Source organism: Canis lupus, chromosome 24 (assembly GCF_011100685.1).
Source record: "Canis lupus familiaris isolate Mischka breed German Shepherd chromosome 24, alternate assembly UU_Cfam_GSD_1.0, whole genome shotgun sequence".
Lineage (NCBI taxonomy): Eukaryota > Metazoa > Chordata > Mammalia > Carnivora > Canidae > Canis > Canis lupus.
Genome location: NC_049245.1, coordinates 30,234,375 through 30,254,759, shown reverse-complemented (window position 1 = coordinate 30,254,759; position 20,385 = coordinate 30,234,375). Strand labels below are relative to the sequence as shown.

The following is a 20,385-nucleotide window of genomic DNA, read 5'->3' as shown; positions in this document are numbered from 1 at the left end:
CAGCCCTGGAGTCAGCCAGACTTGGATTTGAGAGCCGGCTCAGTCAGGATGTCAATAAACATCAAAAGCTGTCTTGTAGGGGCACCTGGGTGGCATAGTTGGTTAAGTGTCTGACTTTGGCTCAGGTCACCATCCCTGGGACCAAGTCCTGCAGCAGCCTGCTCCCGGCTTGGCACGGAGTCTGCTGCTCCCTCTGCCCCCACCCTCACCTGCTCGTGCTCTCTCACTCTATCTCAAACAAATAAAATATTAAAAAAAAAAAAAATAGGGCAGCCCCGGTGGCGCAGAGGTTTAGCGCCGCCTTCAGCCCAGGGCGTGATCCTGAAGACCCGGGATCGAGTCCCACATTGGGCTCCCTGCATGGAGCCTGCTTCTCCCTCTGCTCCTCCCTCTGCCTGTGTCTCTGCCTCTCTCTCTCTTTCTGTGTCTCTCATGAATAAATAAAATCTTTTTAGAAAGAAAGAAAGAATAAAGAAGAAAGAAGGAAAGAAAGAAAGAAAGAAAGAAAGAAAGAAAGAAAGAAAGAAAGAAAGAAAGAAAGAAAGAAAGAAAGAAAGAAGAAAGAGAGAGAGGGAGGGAGGGAGGGAGGGAGGGTCTCACGGGTGTCTCAGTGATTGAGTATTTGCCTTCTGCTCAAGACGTGATCCCGTGATCGGGGGATGGAGTCCCACATCGGGCTCCCTGCATGGAGCCTGCTCCCTCTGCCTATGTCTCTGCTGTTGTGCCCAAGATTGCGAATCCGAGAAACCACCAAGGAGCCGACACCGATGCAAACACACGAGGGTTTATTTACAAGCTCGAGCTTGGGTCCAAGTATACCCGACACAGTGGAGCAGGGACTTGGACCCCGTGGTGGGTTTCAGCTTAGTTTTAAGGACTGGTCTAGGGGACCTCCAGAAGAGGGGGAGCAATTCCTCAAGTTCTGTTTACATTTTGATATGGGGCTTCAAGGGCATTGAGCTCTGTTCTTATTCTAATAGGGGCTTCCTGCCCTTGGCTTGGGCTCTGTTTTTATTCTAATATGGGGCTTTCTAGGATGTTAAGCTGTAAACTGTTTTCTTCCTGTAATGAAGTAAAGTTCAGCTCTTATTCACCGGGGCCTGGGATGGCTGTACCTGCGAAAACGCTGAACTTAAAGTGGAATGGCCTTAATTTTCTCGGCCTCCACATCTGCCTCTCTTTGTGTGTCTCTCATGAATAAATAAATAAAATCTTAAAAATAATAAAAATAATAAATAATTAAAAGAAAAAAGAAAAGCTGTCCTGTAAAGTTTGTCCCTTTCATATTTTTGCTTGAGCATTTTTCCCAAGATTACAAAACCATGAGTCGGTCCTACCATCTTGCGCTGCCATCTCTCAAGCAGCTTTTGTCACATGCAGTGACTCATGCAGCATCCCCACACATCATCCCATGCGGTGTCTCCACCCAGTGTTCCCACAGATGGTCCCTCTTCTAACTTACAAATGAATAACTACCTTCTCCTTTTACCACTGCCTGGTAGTGACAAGGACTCTCTCCTTGACCAAACTCTAGCCAAGCCCTTCTGAACCCTCTTCTCCATTAAGCCTCAAGCTAGTCCTAGGAAGACTTACAAACACCAATACACCCAGGGCCACATCCCTAAGATGAACCTAACCCCCGCCCCCCAAAAGGGGCCTGCCTGAGAAAATGCAAGACTCCCAAAAAAACTAACCTTTTCTTCCAGAGGACACTTGAGAACAGGGCTCCAATCTCCAGCCTTGGTGGGAGGGTGGAGCAAACCCAGATAGGCTTCATGTGGACCCACACACACACACTTTTCGTAAATTTTCATTACCCAGACTCTACTGAGCCCTGGTTCACCACTCTCCTTAACCCCTCATTCTCCCTCTAAAACACCCAGTCACCTCTGTACAAACCAAAATGGAGTTCAGGTCACACCAGACTCTCTTTTCTTTTGCAACAGTATGTTACTGATTAAAATTGGTCCTTAACCACTGTTAACCAGTGGCCAACTTTGTTCATCTTTGACACTAGGCACCAAGCTAAGGGTTTCTCTTGGCAGTATCTCACTTGATTCTCACAGGAACCCTATGAGATAGGGTCTATTACAGATGGAGAAATGAGGATCAGAGAAGTCTTTTGCTGGAGACCACAATGCTGGTGCACAGCAGAGCTGGCCCACAGCAGAGCTGACCATCCTGCCACTACATACTTCCTACCCTGTTGCAGAGAAGAAAGAAATCATTTGAATCAGAGAACAACATTCTAATCCCAAAAGTGACATGGCTTCAAGCTCAAAGCAGAAATGGGAGCTGTCCACAGGTGTAGGAGCCCCTGGCCCATCACCCATCAGCGGGAGGGGAAAGCACTGGCCACCAGAGCTGAGGTTCACAGGGAGCCAGCTCTGGGCTTCAGCAGTCTCATCCCATTTTTCTAAGATCAGCACAGCCACTCAGCTTCTCCGACTCTCAAGTCATCAATTCTGACCCTGGCATCCAGCCACCGGAGTAATTTTATGGCACCTTGGGGCTTTTGTGTGCAGCCAGGTTTAGGCAGCAGGACAGATGAAGGGCTCCCCACCCTCTTGCTATTACCTGGAAGGAATTTGCTTTGCTTCTTTTCTGTGAGATTAGAAATACATTCCTGTGAAATCTGTTGGGCAGAGTGGGCATGAACAGCATTGGCAGGTCTGGTCTCTGCTCTAAAGAGAATCACAGCCCTTGGGGGGACTTGACAGTTTAAAAAGTATTCAGAAAAGTGCTCTGTACATGGAATCTGAAGACTAGGATTTGAATCTTGAATACAGCAAGTGATCTTTTTAGTCTCAGTTTCCATAACTTGAAAATGGTAGCAATGTCTCCAGCAGAACCTACCTTAACTGCTCAGCGTGTCGGTGCTCCAGGGAAACACGGGCAGTCCAAGGTCAAGAGTGTCCATCCTTAACCTAGAACCCCTTCACAAGCCAAAGAGAACCTAGTTGTTGAAGGACTGTCAGCTTTCTCCCCCCAAAACAGCAATGTGTTGTATTGAAAGCTCAATATTTTCAATAGATTAATTTCCATGCATTTTAGCTTCAGAGAATAATTTCAAGTTTGGAAGATTCATTTTTTTAAATGCAAATTGGCTTTGACTTGGAAAGAACTGAGATGGAGTTCTGGGGTGGGGCCTCCAATCTTAATGGCATATTTGCATATCAATGGCCTCTTACTTCATTTGCTGCCTTGGCCACCCTCCGAGCTTAGATGGCTCAAGACGTAATGGGAAGATGGGAGAAATGCTGGTCGTTCTTCCTTTTCAAAGTTTAAATATAGGAACTGCTTTGAAATAAAAATTTCCCCATGGACTTTTGAAGTCAGCCTGAGCAGATAAAATAGATAATATTTTATCAAACTTACCAAGACTAAAAGAGTGTGGAATGAATTCTCTTACATTTGCATGAGCACGCATACCCTTTAGAATTCCCAGGAGGCCAACTATAGGCCGGTCCTGCACCCCCAGGTGTTTATTGAGGGTGGCACTGTACCCCACATGCTGGGGCTACTAAGAAGTCAAATGTGGGCACTGCCCTTCAGTACTTGGCAGTGGATTAGTCAGGTCCTAAAGAAACACTGAAACGGCTGCAGAAATGCAATCTGTAATGAAGGCTAAGGTGGGGGGGGGGGGGGGTTGTGCTCTGAGATTGTATAACAGGGGAGCCTCCCAGAACAAAGAAGTGAAGAAAAAACACACGTGAGACACGTGTGCATCCATCCTGGGGAGCAGGGGAGAAGTTGTTTGTGGTTGAAGAGCCTGAAAACAGGACCGTGTGGCGGCAGAGCAGAAGGCACAGGGAAGAATGGTACACGTAGACGCCAGGGGGCTTAGCAAAGATTTTGGTCTTTGTTGAAACAACAAGGAGTATCCATTTATTTCAAAAAGAAACAAACCCAAAATGGGTTCATTTGTGCCCCACCCACCCCCTACCTCCCAACAGCAAACCAAGACTGAAGTAGTTACAACTCAACCCAGGAATGAGACCTTTCAGCTGTCATTGGAAAATTTCCCCCATCAGCACCAGTGAGGCATCTGCCTGATAAACAACCCTGTCATTCCCTTCCCCACCGCCCCCCAAAAGAAGATGTCTTAAAAAAAAAAAAAGATTTATTCATTCATTCATTCATTCACGAGAGACACAGAGAGAAAGGCAGAGACACTGGCAGAGTGAGAAGTAGGCTCTCCACAAAGAGCCTGATACGGGATCCAGGTTCGCGCCCTGAGCCAAGGGTAGATGCTCAACCACTGAGCCACCCAGGCGTCCCAAGAAGATGTCTTGACCAGAAACAATCCTTTCTTTTCTTTTGCTAATAATCTCCTTGCTCCACCCTCCTATCTATGAAAACCTTCCTTTTGTACATCCAACTCCCTGAAACATCTCTCTACTTGCCAGAGGAGATGCTCCCCATTCATGAATTGTTTAATAAAGCCAATTGCATCTTCAAATTCACTCAGTTGAATTTTTGCTCTCTAATACATTGAAGGATTCTTTTTTTTTTTTTTACACTGAAGGATTCTAAGAAGGGGAATGATGTCATCAGAAAATTCACATTAAAAAATATAAAAATAATTTTTTTAATTTACATTTTAAGAAGATATTTTGGCTGTTCTGAGGAGAGCAAATTCAGAAGGGGAGCCTGGGTAGAAATATGAAGAGCAGTTAGGGGGCTGTAGGAGAATAGTGGCGTGGACTAAGGTGGTGGTACAGAAGATGGAGACAGTGCATGGATCAGACAGGAATTCAGGTGGTCAGAGCAGCAGGAGTTGGCGCTGCTACAAGAGGAGGGGAAAAAGAAGCAAGCATCCTGGATGATGCTCTGGTTTCCAGTTCACATAACTGAATGGGGGGCAGAGTGAGTTTGCTGCCACTCCTGGAGACAGTGAGACCAGAGGAGGACCACACCTGGCAAGGGGCTGGTGTACAGTGTTGAACGTGCTATGTGTGAAAGACCTTAGAGATAGCTCTGAGATGAAAACAAGGACTGGGTTTGGGGAAGTGGTCTGTCTGAAGATGGACATGGGAGCACCCTCTAAGCCATAGGGAGGCTGGGATGAGATGATGTCAGAAGAGTGAGAAGACAGGAGGAGCTTCAGACAACCCCCAATATTCCTGCTCTGTGAAAGTCCCCCCACCCTGAGCCCACGCAGCTCTTCCATGTGCCATGCGGGGTATATTTGTACCTCACTGCTGATGTACTTTATCCCTTTTCCAACCCAAACATTTCATCAGCACATCATCTACATAGCTTTGAGACAGGGAAACTGAAGGGAACCCATAAAGGACTACTTTTTGTCCCTTTCCCTGCCTCTATTCTTGCCAGGACCTGCAGCCCAACCTTATACATGCCTTAAGGTACTGATGAGGTAGGTCCTCCTAGTAAAGGTCAAGGAGTTAATGATTTCTTTGGAATCTTCCAGCACAACAGATAACTACTAAGGAGAGACTGGGTTGAGGTTGTCATTAACATTTTACCACTGACTCCAGACACCTTGATATCAAGATACCAAGACCTCTAGTTCCAGGGCATAAGTGAGCACTTGTCTTTGTTTTGACCAGTTCGTAGATGACTGAGAGGACATATATATCAGACCATCACCCTCAATAGAAACCCCAGGCCTCAAGCAAAGATGAGACTCGCTTTCTTATCCTTTCCAAGTCTCCCAGATACGTTTGTCCATATCTGCTCTCTCTATATCTTCAGTTAAACTCTGCCCTCATTTCCTCTTAGCTCATGTTTGGTTTCTATTCTTTGTAAAGCCAAGGACCCTGTTGGCTCATCCTGTGGGACCCCCTCTGTGTCTTCAGAACTAACCAGCCTGCATCAGTTTGTATTCTTGCCAAGAATTTATCATCTGAATCTAATCACGAGGATACAATCTGGCAAATCCAGATCATGGGATAATATACAAGACAAGTAGATTGGCCCCTTCAAAAATATCAACGTCCTGAAAGACAAAAAAAAAAAAAAAAAGAAAGAAAATTAAAACAAATCTAGGGGACAGTTCTAGAATCTAGATTAAAGGAGGGGGAAAATGACAATCAAATGTAATATATATCCTTGACTAGATCACAAGTCTAAAGGGTATAAATTATATGATATTTGGGGGACAATAGGGAAAAAATATAGTATATTAGAGAATATTTATATCAATGCTAAATTTCTTTTTTTTTCTTTTTTTTAGGATTTTATTTATTCATGAGAGACACATAGAGAGAGAGAGGCAGGGACACAGGCAGAGGGAGAAGCAGGCTTCATGCAGGAAGCTCAACCTGGGACTTGATCCTGGGTCTCCAGGATCACACCCTGGGCTGAAGGTGGTGTTAAATTGCTGAGCCACCCAGGCTGCCCTTAATGCTAAATTTCTTAGGTCTGATCATGACATTAGAGTTATATAGGACTGAGTTAGGGACAAATGGGGCTAGGCACGGATAGGTAGGGAGCCATGGAAGCAGGCTCACAAAAATCCCAAAAATGCTGAGGTGTAAGGAAATCAGAGATAAGGAAACAAGCCAGACCACTCTGCCCTAGGTGTAGGCAGGGAGGGTGTCCTTTTTTATGACAGTCATTTGTGATCAACAAAGAATAACCAGTTCCCAAAGAAGTAAGCCATTAAAGATGTTATCACTAGTCTTACTCAATGGTGATATCAATAGATAATATTAAAAAGATTTAGAAATAAATAGATAGATAGATAGATAGATAGATAGATAGATAGATAGATAGATAGATTTAGGTTCCCTGGTTGGCTTTCAATAAAAGACCAATCCTACAAGCCCTCAGGGGCAACCCTGTCAGGACCCCTCTCACTCCTAAGAGCTTTCTCTGTATCTTTGCTCAATAAACTTCTATTGCTTTACTCACTCTCTGTTGTCCGCTAGATTCATTCTCCAACGTTGTGAGACAAGAACCTAGCTCTCCCATATCAGGACGATATCCTGGTTCTCAGGTATATGCCAAGAAGTATTTAGGGATGTTACATCTGAACTTTTAAGTGGTTAGGAGAAAACAAACAAACTTAATATGCATAAGAAGAGAGAGAAATAAAGAAAATACTGGAATGGTAACAAACAAGACTGTAAGTAAAAGTTTTATGAGTATTTGTTGCATTCTTCTTGTAAACTCAATTTTTTAATTTCTTAATATAAATAGGGAAATTGCAATGATTTCTGAGGCCCACTACCCAGACTTTGCTCAAACTTTACAAGGGTACAGCACTTCATAAGACTGCCTTCACTTCAGAAACCAATCACAAGTTTGGGGTTCCCCAGGCCACCCTCACATCTGATCTGCTGGCTGCAAATTCAGGACCTCCCACCACCACCTCAAATCTGTTAACTCAGTAGAACATCTCACAGAACTCAGGGAATTGCTCTACTTACAAGGAGTTTTATATAGCAGAAGGATAAATCAGAACGAGCCAAACGAAGAATTACACAGGAGAGGAGAGCTCTGAGAGGGTCCTACTATTTTATCCCCCTAGAGTCAGGACCTATTACCCTCTCCTACACTGATGTATGACCACACACAGAATATTGCAACCAGGGAGGTTCACCTAAACTTCAGAGTCCAGTTTCATTGGGGTTTCATTACACAGCCATGATTGATTGACTCACTGGCCACACTCCCTTCTCCTCTCTGGAAGTTGAGAGGGTATCACAGGGCTCAAAGCCCCAACCCTGAGGCGCCTGGGTGGCTCAGTGGTTGAACATCTGCTTTTGGCTCAGGTTGTGATCCCAGGGTCCTGGGATCGAAGTCCCGCATCAGGCTCCCATAGGGAGCCTGCTTCTCCCTCTGCCTGTGTCTCTGCCTCTCTCTGTCTGTCTCTCTTGAATAAATAAATAAAATCTTGGGCAGCCCCGGTGGCTCTGTGGTTTAGCACCTACTTCAGCCCCGGGCGTGATCCTGGAGACCCAGGATCGAGTCCCACATCAGGCTCCCTGCATGGAGCCTGCTTCTCCCTCTGCCTGTGTCTCTGCCTCTCTTTCTCTCTCTCTCTCTCTCATGAATAAATAAAATCTTAAAAATAAATAAAATAAAATAAAATAAAATAAAATAAAATAAAATAAAATCTTAACAACAACCAAAAAAAGCCCAATCCTCTAATCACAACATTGGGCTTTTTTGGCTTGGCCCGTCCCCAGTCTGAGTCATCTTACCAGTATCAATTCTCAGGGCCCACCATGGATATGATAAGGAAGCAGGCAACTAGCTGAGGACAAAGCACAAGCTGACACTCTGCAGCCCCCTCCCCAACACACACACACACATATACTCCTGGGTGGGATACGTGTGACATTCCTCCAGGAAACTTCCAACTGTCTTAATATTAATGCCTTGCTAGAAGGGAAAACAACTTTAACTTGACAATGGCCAGGCCTCTAGTATCTTGTAGGTCCTCTTTAGCACATGAAAGTCCTTTTGAAAACTTCTCTTTTTCCTTACCCCCAAATATATAATCAGTCACCCCTCACAACCCAGGTACAGTAGCTCTTTCTGCCCACAGATCCTGTCCCCATGCTTTAATTAAACCACCATTTTGCACCAAAGACGTATCAAGAATTCTTTCTTGGCTGTGGCTCCTGACCTCACCCCACCAAACCTCACCTACATTCCAAAATTCAATCAGATAAACAAAAGATCTTTCATGACTCAGGAAATTCTAAGTATTTAGAGGATGTTCCCCAGAAGCCAGGGGCAAGGGCCAGACATTCTCTTTAACACAGAAACAAGACAAAATATATTCAAAAACAATTTTTTTTTTCAATTCCATCAAGAACCACAGTAAATAGGTCTCAGCATTTGAATCAAAAACTATCAGACTCCAGGGACATTGTCTCAGCTCCCCTCAGACTCCTACACAGCACAGGCTGTTTGCATCTTGAGTTTAAAGAGGCCACTTAGGGATCCCTGGGTGGCGTAGCGGTTTGGCGCCTGCCTTTGGCCCAGGGCGCGATCCTGGAGACCCAGGATCGAGTCCCACATCGGGCTCCCGGTGCATGGAGCCTGCTTCTCCCTCTGCCTGTGTCTCTGCCTCTCTCTCTCTCTCTCTCTCTGTGACTATCATAAATAAATAAATAAATAATTAAAAAAATAAATAAATAAAGAGGCCACTTAGATGTCTCAACAGTTCCCATTTCAAAGAAAGGAGAAGTCAATTCACTTTTCTACTCAGGGTCAGCCACAAACAGTAAATACACAGTTGTAAGGGAGTGAGAAAATAATTTACATTTGTTACCCAATACTTCCCAGTTCAATTGAATATACCAAATTCTTAGGGTAATCAGAGCCTACACTGTTTCAATCAAATCGGATCCTTCTAACTATCCAACTCAAACAGGGAGGAAGTAAGAATTCCAAGAGCAGTGTGAAAAATCACTGTATAATTGTAAATTAGAACTGTAATCAGTCCTCCGGCCCCAGGCCTTCTTCATGTCTAAGCTGTGAACCAAAATGATTTACTGTGAATATATCTGCAAGAGAAGAGCTCCAAGGCACAGGACAGAGAGAACTGCCTTGTTCACATACCTCGTTGTGGGAACAGAGGGAATATTCATAAAAAATGAAAAAAAGGCTTGTTATCCAGCAAATAGAGGCTCTAGAAGCATCTGTATTTTCTGGAGAGGATCCACTGAATAGCAGTCTGGATATACCACAGAAAAGAGATTTTTCACCCCAGAATCCCAGCTCCACTCCCCAGAGGGAAGCATTGTTAATTTCTCAAGCTTGTTCCAGAAATATTTTATGCATCTATCCACCTATCTGTGCACTTATGCATCCTTTTTGTATAGATCCCTATTTCTGAAAACATCATATTATTCTGTAGCATACTTTTTTCTTTTAACAATGCATCTTAGACATCCTTCTACATCTACACAAGCAGAGTTACCTACCTCATTTTTGTGAAGCTTGAGTGATGCTGCTGAAGGGGAGCAAATTTTGTCACACGAAGTGATCTGCCTCTTTGGCATTCTGATTATTTCAAGCTGATTATTTTTAAGAAACTACAAGACAAGAGAAGCTCTTGTGTCTGCACCCATTTATTGAAGTATACATGTTATTACATTTTTTGTTCATTTTTCTTCTGTTAGTCTGTCCTGTGTCAATTTAATTATTAAACCAGCCAAAGAACTTAGAAGAGTTGAGGGGAATTTTTTTCTCCCCAACTCTACTCAAAGTGTAGTCTGTGCACCAGTGCTAGTCCAGGAACTATGTGTTCTGGACTGAGAAAAGATAAAGGAGAGCTTGTACCAGAATGCAAAGCAACTATGTCTCTAAACACACTATTCAGCTACATAAACACATATACATATATATGTATTTATTTTTATATGTATTATTGTATATGTATAATTATATGTATTATTTTTAGAGATAGCACATATATGTATATGTATTTATGTAGCTAAATATATATGTATATGTATTTATTTATATATAATATATATATACACATATACACATATTTTTTTGTTAGTAAGACTTTCTTGATAAAGTCATTAATTCACATTCTGGCTCAAGCTCCTAATCCCCTAGCAAACCAATAAAAAACAGGATGTCTACTTTGAGCAACATCATCATTGAGCATGTATACCATAAGCTATTTAACCAATCCCCTGCCTTTTAGGATTTACTTATTTATTTTTAGAGATAGCACAAGAGTGAGGAGGAACAGAAGGAAAAGAATCTCAAGCAGACTCCCCGCTGAGCAGGGAGCCCAAAGAGGAGCTGGATCTCACAACCGTAGATAATGACCTGAGCCAAAATCAAGAGACAGATGCTCAACCAACTGAGCCAACCAGGTGCCCCAAACAATCTTGATAGGCACTTAGGTTACTATAAGTGAGTATTCTTGTGTGCATACATCTTTATGCACTTGGAAGAGTATTTCTGTACAGGTTCCTGGGAGTAAAATCAAGGTAAAAAAGCTGATCATGATGGTGTCAGTGGCTGGAAGAGAGTTCAGAGATAACTAGTCCAACTCCTACATTTCTTTGATGAGAAAATTGAAACCAGAAAGGTAAAAGCTAGGTGAAAGGTCAAACAAGTCAGTCATTTAATCCTCACAACAAGCCTGTGAGGTAGGCCTTACTACTTTCTTCAAATCCAAAATGATAAAACCAATGACACAGAGCTTACAAGCCTACTACAAGTCATCCAGCCAACAAACAGCAGCATCAGAACCCAAACCCAGGTTCATCCTACTCCAGTGCCATGATCCTAATAGTGAAGCCAGGGTTTCTCGAGCTGGACTCTGAACCACTGGCATCAGGATCACCTAGGGAGCTTCTGAAAGGGCAAACCCCCAGCTTCCACAAAAGATCTATTCACTCCAAATCTATGAAAGTAAAGCCCAGAATCTGTACTTCTGCTAAGCTTTCCCACACAACTCCTAGGCTCACAGAAGTCTTCTTATATGATGAAGCATTTACCTCATTGTTTAAGCTGTCTGGCATTGGTGTTCATCCACATTGGGATTCACACTGTTCCCTGAGGATAATGATGGGCTGCGCTGTCTGTCTGAGATTAAACAGCTTCTCAGACCTTAACCTGGGCCTATCGAATGAGTATTTCCAGACGAGAGGACTGTCTATCCATGTATTTAGCAAGTTCACAAGTCATTCTTATTTTGGGGGGAGATTCACAGCCAAAAGTATCCTAAACATTACTCTGCGCTCTAATTTAGGTTCTAATACTTAATCATTCTAAGCTTTATTTTCCTCATTTGTAAAATGGACATAAATATGCCTGCTTGGCAGAGCCACTGTGAAGATTAGATACTGTACCAATTAGAATTAGATTTACTTGCTTATAATGCAAAGTAACAATGGCTTAAACAAAGGTTTTTGTTTTTTTTTTTTCTCTCAGGTTAAAGTCTGGAGCTAAGCAATCTAGAGCGGATATGAGGTCTCTAATCATCAGGGATGCAGACTCTTGCTATATGTCTATTTGTCCTTTCATCATGAACAAATTGCCTCTTGGAGCAAAATGACTGCTGAGGTTGCAGCCATTTTGTCTTTAATCCTGGCAGAGAGAAGGGAAGAAGGGAGGCACCTCCCAGCTGATTCAGATCCCCTTAAGGAGCATTATTTGTAGGTTCCCATAACACTTCTGCTTTTTTTTTTTTAAGATTTTATTTATTTATTCATGATAGTCACACACACACAGAGAGAGAGAGAGAGAGGCAGAGACACAGGCAGAGGGAGAAGCAGGCTCCACGCAGGGAGCCTGATGTGGGACTTGATCCTGGGTCTCCAGGATCACGCCTTGGGCCAAAGGCAGGCGCTAAACCGCTGCGCCACCCAGGGATCCCAACACTTCTGCTTATATTGCATGATTAGTCATACATACAATCATAGAGCCACAACTAGTTGCAAGGAAGGCAGGGAACCATCTTTTAGTTCAGTATCCCGTCTTTGCCACCCAAATAAATCAGGCCTCTGTTACTTAAAAAAGAAAGGAGAATAAATATTGGTTTGGCAGCCACAGAAATGTGCTCCCACAGACTTCCTACTGCATGGAGCTGAGGACACCAGCTGCTGTGCTTTGAAATTCACTGGCCACACTTCCCATGGGCTGCACCCCACCAATGACTGAGTTTGGTTGGGTACAAAGTCAGACCCAGTCTCAAAAGACAAGGGACTCCTTCCTTGACTGGCTTGAACTGAAGGATTCCCTGACAGCTCTGCCTAACCTGCTAGACTGAAGTCTCCTTAAAATGGAGAGCATTGTGGGACACTTGAACCCAACCATCTCTCCCTACCCCCTTCATTTGGGGTCTGATGGCCCTCCTGGCCTTGAAGCACTCTCCCTATTTCCTTTGAAACAGACTTTCCCTCCACCCCTAATAAAACCCTTACACAATTAATCCCATCCTGGTGTCTGCTGCTCAAAGGACCCAGACTAGCAACACTGGCCAGGCAATTCAGTCTCTAGCACAGATTCAATAACACATGTAACACCTGCATAACACAGGGATGGGCATGTGGTAGGTTCTCCACAAATCGTAGCTGTGTGGTGATAATGGTGGTGGTGGAGGAGGAAGGGAAGAAGTAGTGCAGAGCTAGCTATCCAAAGAGGAGTGTTTACAGATTGGGGGTGGATAAGGGTCTCAATCAAATCACCCTGATTCTCCTTCATCCCTAGAATGTTTCTGTTACAGTAAAATATGGTTAAAATCAGGACCAGAGTCAATATGAAAGGAGAAAATAGACTCTAGATAGTGGTCATTACGGGGAAAATGAACTGCTATTACTTAGCATTAGCCTTTTCAGATTTTTTTTTTAAAGGAGGTGGGGAGAAAAAATTAGGTGGACCCTAAAACAAAACTACACAAAATAAACCCAGTATTCTGAGCAATTCTGGTTCTCATATTGGAAAAACAGTAACCAGAAATTACCCGGCATAATGACCTAAGAACACTACTCCCATGTGAATGTTTTCAGAATGCAATCTAAAATACATGCAAGGCTCTACCAAAATAATGAAGAATTCCAAGCAGGAAATACAGAGGGAAGACATAATGGGAAGAAAAAGTGCATGTAATCTGTATAGAACACAAAAGTTCTATGGAAGCTTAACCAACATTATGTACTTGGCACATAGTAGGAGCTTAATGAGTGATGGTCTTCCAGAAAATTGAATGGCTCATTCCGAGTTACAGCTCACCATTCATTTATTCATTCAAGAAAAATTTGTAGAAACCGACCATGTGCCAGGCCCTGTGCTAGGCCATGAGGGTGCCACAGTGAGTAAGACAGTTGAGGTCCTTGCCCTTACCATTCTGCAAAGAAACCTCCTTTGCAGACATTTCATGTACGACTCTCTACTTCCATCTTTCCAAAATTATCTCAGATTCAGCCTTGGGTTTCCATTGGCCTCTGTGTTAGTCATCTACTGCTGTATAACAAATTAACCACCAAAACTCAGCAGCTGAAAAGAACAAATACTTTTTTTTTTTAAGATTTTACTTATTTATTCACGAGAGACACACAGAGAGAGGCAGAGATAGAGGCAGAGGGAGGAGAAGCAGGCTCCAATGCAGTGAACCTGATGTGGGATTCGATCCAGGGACTCCAGGATCACGCCCTGAGCTGAAGGCAGACAGTCAACCGCTGAGCCACCCAGGCGTCCCAAGAACATATACTTATTATCTCACAGAGCTAAGGACAGACTTAGCTGGATAGTCTGGCTCAGCATCTCTCATAGGGTTTCTGTCAAGGTGTCCGCTGAGCTAGAGGCTTTGCTTCCAAGATGGCTCACACACATGGCCAAGCAAGTTAATGCTGGCTGTTGCCAGAAGGCCTCAGTTCTTTGCTACATGGGTCTCTCCAGAGGGCTCCTCATGACATGGCAGCTAGCTTTCCCCAGAGCAAATGATCTGATAGAAAGACAGAGACAAACACACAGAGAGACCAAGAGAGCAGCTGCAATGTCTTCTGTAACCTAACCTCAGAAACAACATGCCATCACCCCTCTATATTCTGTTGGTCACACAGACCACTCCCTGGTATGTAGGTGGGGACTCCATAGGGTGTGAAAGCGAGGAGGCAGGGGGGTCATGGGGGGGCATCTTGGAGACTGGTGACCACAGCCTCAAGGAGAGCCTCCTGGTCCCAGGCTTCACCCAAACCTCAGGAGGTGGGTGCAAATTTCACTTTTTGAAAATACAAAAGCATAGAGCAGCAAATTCAACTCCTGGAAACCCAGTGTTTGCACCCCAGAGAACTACATTTCTTCATGTAGCATCACACCATAGTTCTGCATAGAAGGACTCACAGAAACTGTTCCAGAGAAGTCACTGGTGTTTCACTGTTCAGCATCCTCCCTCTGAAAACCCATCCTCGAGTTACCATTTCCACTTGTTCTCTACTTTCTCCAATTCCTTCAACTTTTCATTTTATCCTCTTGCTTATTTTGTACTTGTATAATTCCTCTCAAAGCTTTTGTGGTTGAGATGGGAGTACAAATATATTTTTAAAGATTAGAGTTTTTGCCGGAAGACTGATGACTTGCACACATGTGCCATCTAGTGGTAAGAGTGCTAACTGCCAGAATAGAAACATTCTGGATTCCCCCACCCAACCCCCCCATTTGATTTTTCAGGGAAGCAGGAATGGGAGGGGTGGTAGAGGAGGGAGACCGGCACCTCTCTCTGTGCTTTGTCAGGGAGTTGAGACTGCTGCGGATTTAAGAGGCTCCAGATAGGGCAAAGAAGCAGGTGATTCAGTGGCTGGAATCCAACATGACTTACTGCAATCCAGAGAAGCACTAGTGAAGATTGCAAATGAGAAAGGCCCCGGTGGTGTAAGGGTTAAGTGAAAGGTGTCAGAAAAACTAAACCATGAAAATGGACCGGATTCAGGCAAATGATTACTTAAAAGGTACTTCATGTGGGTTGATTGCAGATGTGACCAGCCATTTTTCAAGCATTCACATTAACAGCAGGAAGAAGCTTAGAGTCTAATGTTTTTGTTTTACTTATGAGAAAACTGGGGTGCAGAGGGACGGAGCACCTTGTCCACTACAGCCTGTTAGGTCCAGGATGACCCTGAGACTAGTCCTCTTTCCTCAGGACCACACTGCCTCTAATCATGCAGAGCAGATGCTTATATGGCTTTCGTTTTGCAGTTTCAAAATAAAAATCAGATTGTCACATAACAATGCTGAATCCAGGATGTTTCCAATTATTGCTCACTGGTTTTCAGCTGTACCTTGGCACACACCCCAGGAAGTCAGGATGGAGATGAGGCTGAAGCCCTGGTTTCATTCACCTTCCATGGATAGCAGAAGTCCTTAGTCCACATAATAGGGAGGGATTCTAGAAGCCATCCCAGTAGCTGAGGGAGACCGGCCTGGCGATGAGAAGGTAGTCCATTGATCCAATGTTAACACAGCATCTGCTCCGGGCCAGGCTCCTGCAGGACGCTAGAGTGGTGAGATCAGTAACGTACTGGCCACATCCGTCTGTACCGTGATGTGTGTCCTTGGACATGGCTTGAGCCATGGCTACGGTAGAGACTGGATCTGGAAGGCCCATGAAGATCGAGCCCAGGGGTCTGTAGTCTCAGACTAAGCTGTCCTGGACACAGCCTGCAGTCAGAAGAGGACCGGGAAGTGTGGGATGGGAGCTACTATCTAAGCAGGAACTCTATCACCCTGGACAGCATAGATAAATAGAACATTTTAATCAACTCAGGGAATTCTATAGGACAGCACATCCAAGAGTACCCTTTCCTGCATGTTCTGCTTCTGAGTCTCACAGTCCTTCTAGGCCCTGTAAACACTGATAGAAGAAGAAACTGCCATGAGTCACTGGTTTTGGTTAGGGGCAGAGCCCCAGGACGACGGCAGTCCCAGATCTGATGTCCTCAGGTACAAATAACCCACTTGATAGAAGATACTTGGAGTTTGGTTCCTTCAGCGTCTCAGGCTCCTGTGCTGGCTAAAGGTGCAAGAATAGGGGCAAAGGGAGTGGAGGGAGTGTTATGTACTTCGACTTTCGAGGTCAGAAAAGATCTAGGTTCCTCATTATCCCAGGTTCCTCATTACCAGTGGGGTGATCTCTGGAGCAAGCCTTTGGGCACCAGCTTGCTTGCTTGCTTTCTTTCTTTCTTTCCTTTCTTTCTTTCTTTCCTTTCTTTCTTTTCTTTCCTTCTTTCTTTCCTTTCCTTTCTTTCCTTTCTTTTCTTTCTTTCTTTCTTTCTTTCTTTTTTAAGATTTTATTTATTTATTCATAAGAGACACAGAGAGCAAAAGAGAGAGAGGCAGAGACACAGGCAGAGGAAGAAGCAGGCTCCCTGCAGGGATCCCAATGTGGGACTGGATCCCAGGACCCCGGAATCACACCCTGAGCGGAAGGCAGACGCTCAACTGCTGAGCCACCCAGTGGTGGCTGGTGCCCCGAGCACCAGCCTTCTTGACTACAAAAAGAATCTAAGACCCATAACTATTATGAGGATTAAATGAGACGGTGCCTGGCCATGATAAGCGCAGACTTCTTACTCATCTCTTCTTTGGGATGCTACCCTCTACTCAACCGTAGCCAGGAACCCCACGTCACCCTCTCATCGGGTATCAGGTGGCGGCTAGTGACGGGTACCTCTTCCACTCATTCTCTCAGTGGATATTTGTTCTGAAAATACTAACTGCCTGGCCTCATGTTCTGCATCATACAGAGAAAGAATACGAGTTCCTGGGGAAGAGCACAGAGGAAGTGACAGTGCGACCAAGACCAAGTCCACCCACTCAGCAAGCACATGGAAGAAGGCGTAGTACCAAGCAGAGGTGAAAAGGGAGACTGGAAAGAAGGTAAATCCAATGTTGAGGGTCCTTGAACACTGGGCCCAAGCAGTTTGACCTGCAGGGAACACAAAGCCTCTAAAAGGGAGCAACATCATCACATCCGAGTTTTGAAAATTCTTGTCGGGGGATCCCTGGGTGGCTGAGCGTTTAGCGCCTGCCTTCAGCCCAGAGCATGATCCTGGAGACCCGGGATCAAGTCCCACGTCAGGCTCCCTGCATGGAGCCTGCTTCTCCCTCTGCCTGTGTCTCTGCCTCTCTCTCTGTGGCTCTCATGAATAAATAAATAAAATCTTAAGGAAAGAAAGAAAAGAAAGAAACAAGGAAGGAAGGAAGGAAGGAAGAAGAAGAAAGAAAGAAAGAAAGAAAGAAAGAAAGAAAGAAAGAAAGAAAAGAAAGAAAAGAAAAAGAAAGAAAAGAAAGAAAAAGAAAGAAAGAAAGAAAGAAAGAAAGAAAGAAAGAAAGAAAGAAAGAAAGAAAGAAGAAAGAAAGAAAATTCTTGTCTATTGCCAGCATGTGACGACTTAAAAAAGAGGCAAGCCTGGAGGAAAGGAGGCCAGCCTCAATTTGCTCTACTCCCTCCCAACTTCACTGTGCTCCAGTCACAAAAGCCTCTTCTCAGTTCCTTGAATAACAAAATCCTAGGTTCTGTCCTGCCTCAGGGCCTTTGCACTTGCTGTTCAGTCCGCCTCCACTACTCTTTCCTGGGCTGTCACAGACCTTCCTTTTTCTGGGCCTCCCAGTCTCCGGTGGGGCCTGCCTTTCCTCCTTTCCCTAATCTCCCAATCTGACTTCTGGCTCCCTCCATCCTTCTCTCTTCTTGCAGCATCCTGTTTCCTCCTTCTAGTTTTGAAACTTTGAAACTTTACTCCTATTTGCGCCCTGTGACCCGTCCCCCCCACTAGAGGCAGGTTCCATGTCCCCAGCACTGGGCACAATGCCTGGCTCCCAGCACACCCTCCATAAACACCGGCTGGAGACGTTAGAATGGCCGGGATGGCGCACGGGGTGGGGGGCTCAGCGGGGGGGCATCTGCCGGCAGCCCAGGGCGTGACCCCGGGGTCCCGGGATCGAGTCCCGCGTCGGGCTCCCCGCGTGGAGCCTGCTGCTCCCTCTGCCCGTGTCTCTGCCTCTCTCTCTCTCTCTCTCTGTGTCGCTCATGAATAAATAAATAAAACCTTTAATAGAAAGAAAGGCCGGGATGATGCTGACTTAACCCAAGGTAGGAGCAGCAAACTCGAGAAAGGGGGTGACCAGCACACGACCGGCCGGGCAGCCCGGGCAGGCCAACGACCCCTCACCCACCACATCCTCAGTCTTCCCCTCAGTGAAATGGGACCGTCGCCCCCGCAGCTTAGGCAGAACGCACGTCCTCGAGGCAGAAACAAGGCTGGGGCTGGGGCCGAGCGTCGTGTGGCCCAAGAAGGCAGCCCGCGACGGGGGCAGCACCCGGCAGGTGCAGCGGCCGCGCTCCGCGGGGCGGAAGTCTGTGCCCGGCTGGAAGTCCAGACCTGGAAAGGATCCGCCCTATGCGCAGCGCCATGGTCCCGCGTACCCTTTTTTTTTTTTTTTTTTTTTTTTTTTTTTTTTTTTTAAATTTTTATTTATTTATGATAGTCACATACAGAGAGAGAGAGAGAGGCAGAGACACAGGCAGAGGGAGAAGCAGGCTCCATGCACCGGGAGCCCGACGTGGGATTCGATCCCGGGTCTCCAGGATCGCGCCCTGGGCCAAAGGCAGGCGCTAAACCGCTGCGCCACCCAGGGATCCCCCGCGTACCCTTAATAAGCGTCCGCTGCGCAGCAGAGGAGGGGGGAGTAATTTAGGGCCGCTATCATTTGTTTCCTTTAAAATTCTTTCCCCCCCAAAAAATAAAAATAATAAAATAATAAAATAAAATAAATAAAATAAAATAAAATAAATAAAATAATAAAATAAAATAAAATAAAACTTTCCCTATTTCTCAGCAGATCCCTCTAAAAAGTACTTCGCAGAAACCCGAGCTTGGAGAATTCTCAGGACTAGAGGGTAAGAGGGTAGAAGGTTATCCCAGCATGGGATGATCCCGAGGTAGATGCGAAGATGCTCGCGCACTGCGCTACCTGGTGGAGAGGGAAGAGCCAGTGTGGAAGGCTCGGCCGGACTCTCCCCACGGGTTCCCGCTCCATGAGCGACCCCAGGGAGAGCTGAGAGCCCCAGGCCCCAGGCATCTACAAGTGACTACATTTCCCAGAGGTCTGTGCGCAACAGTAGGGGGGGCGGAGCCGCGCCTCTCCTCCCAGCCTCCGGTGTGCCGGCTGTTTTAATCCAGAAAGCTTCGCCCCCACCCTCCCCACCCCCATCCCCACCCGGGTCTCGCAAAGCTCCGCAGACGCGAGGGACGAACCAGGCATCGTCCTCATTTAACCAACCAGGAGCAGCTAAGCGCCGCGAGGCCTTCTGGGAAATGTAGTTTCCTAAACCACAGGGACGACAGTGGGAGAGACGGCGAGCTTTGCGAGCCAATTAGGGGCGGGCTGGAGCTTGTCAGGTGACCTCTGCGGCCAGCGGCTGCGCGGCGAGGATGGATCCCGGGCTGCGGGCAGTGGCCGGTGCCAGCGCCCGGTCTCCGCTTCTGGGCTGGCTTCCCCAGTCCCTGAGCTGTCCCTCTTGGCGCGACGCAGCGCCGCCCGCGTGTCTGCAGATCCTTAAACCTGTGCCGGCTCTCCGTGACCTCGAGTCAACTTGCAGGCTCAGTGGGACCTCCCCCTGCTCTTCTACCCTGGCTTCTGCAGCAGCCAAACTGAGCCACTCGAGCGGCTTCAGAGCTTTAACGTCTGGTCTTTGGGAACCTTTTCCACTGTCTGTTCTCCCTCTACCCCCTTGTGCTCACCCTGGACCCTGTCGTCTCAGAAGCATGATGTATGGGGACTACATCACCTAACCTCTCAGGTTGGTGACCCTGCAATCAAGGTCTCCGACCTCACCTGAGCTCAGTGGGTTGGGAGAGCACTGAGGGGAGCAGGAGCGGGGAATCTGCTGCCAAGACCTCCGGCGGGAGTGTAAGGCTTCGGAAGGGCTGTCCTTGT

General features: G+C 45.8%; 1 long non-coding RNA gene across 4 annotated transcripts in view; it reads left to right on the top strand.

Moving 5' to 3' along the window:
• The first annotated feature begins 19,852 nt into the window (after nt 1-19,852).
• Nucleotides 19,853-20,385, top strand: part of LOC106557658 — a 53,656-nt gene continuing 53,123 nt past the window's right edge. For all 4 annotated transcript variants that reach the window (XR_005377864.1, XR_005377865.1, XR_005377866.1 and 1 more), the window contains exon 1: nt 19,853-20,248. This is a non-coding gene — a long non-coding RNA (uncharacterized LOC106557658). The remainder of the gene's footprint in view (nt 20,249-20,385) is intronic.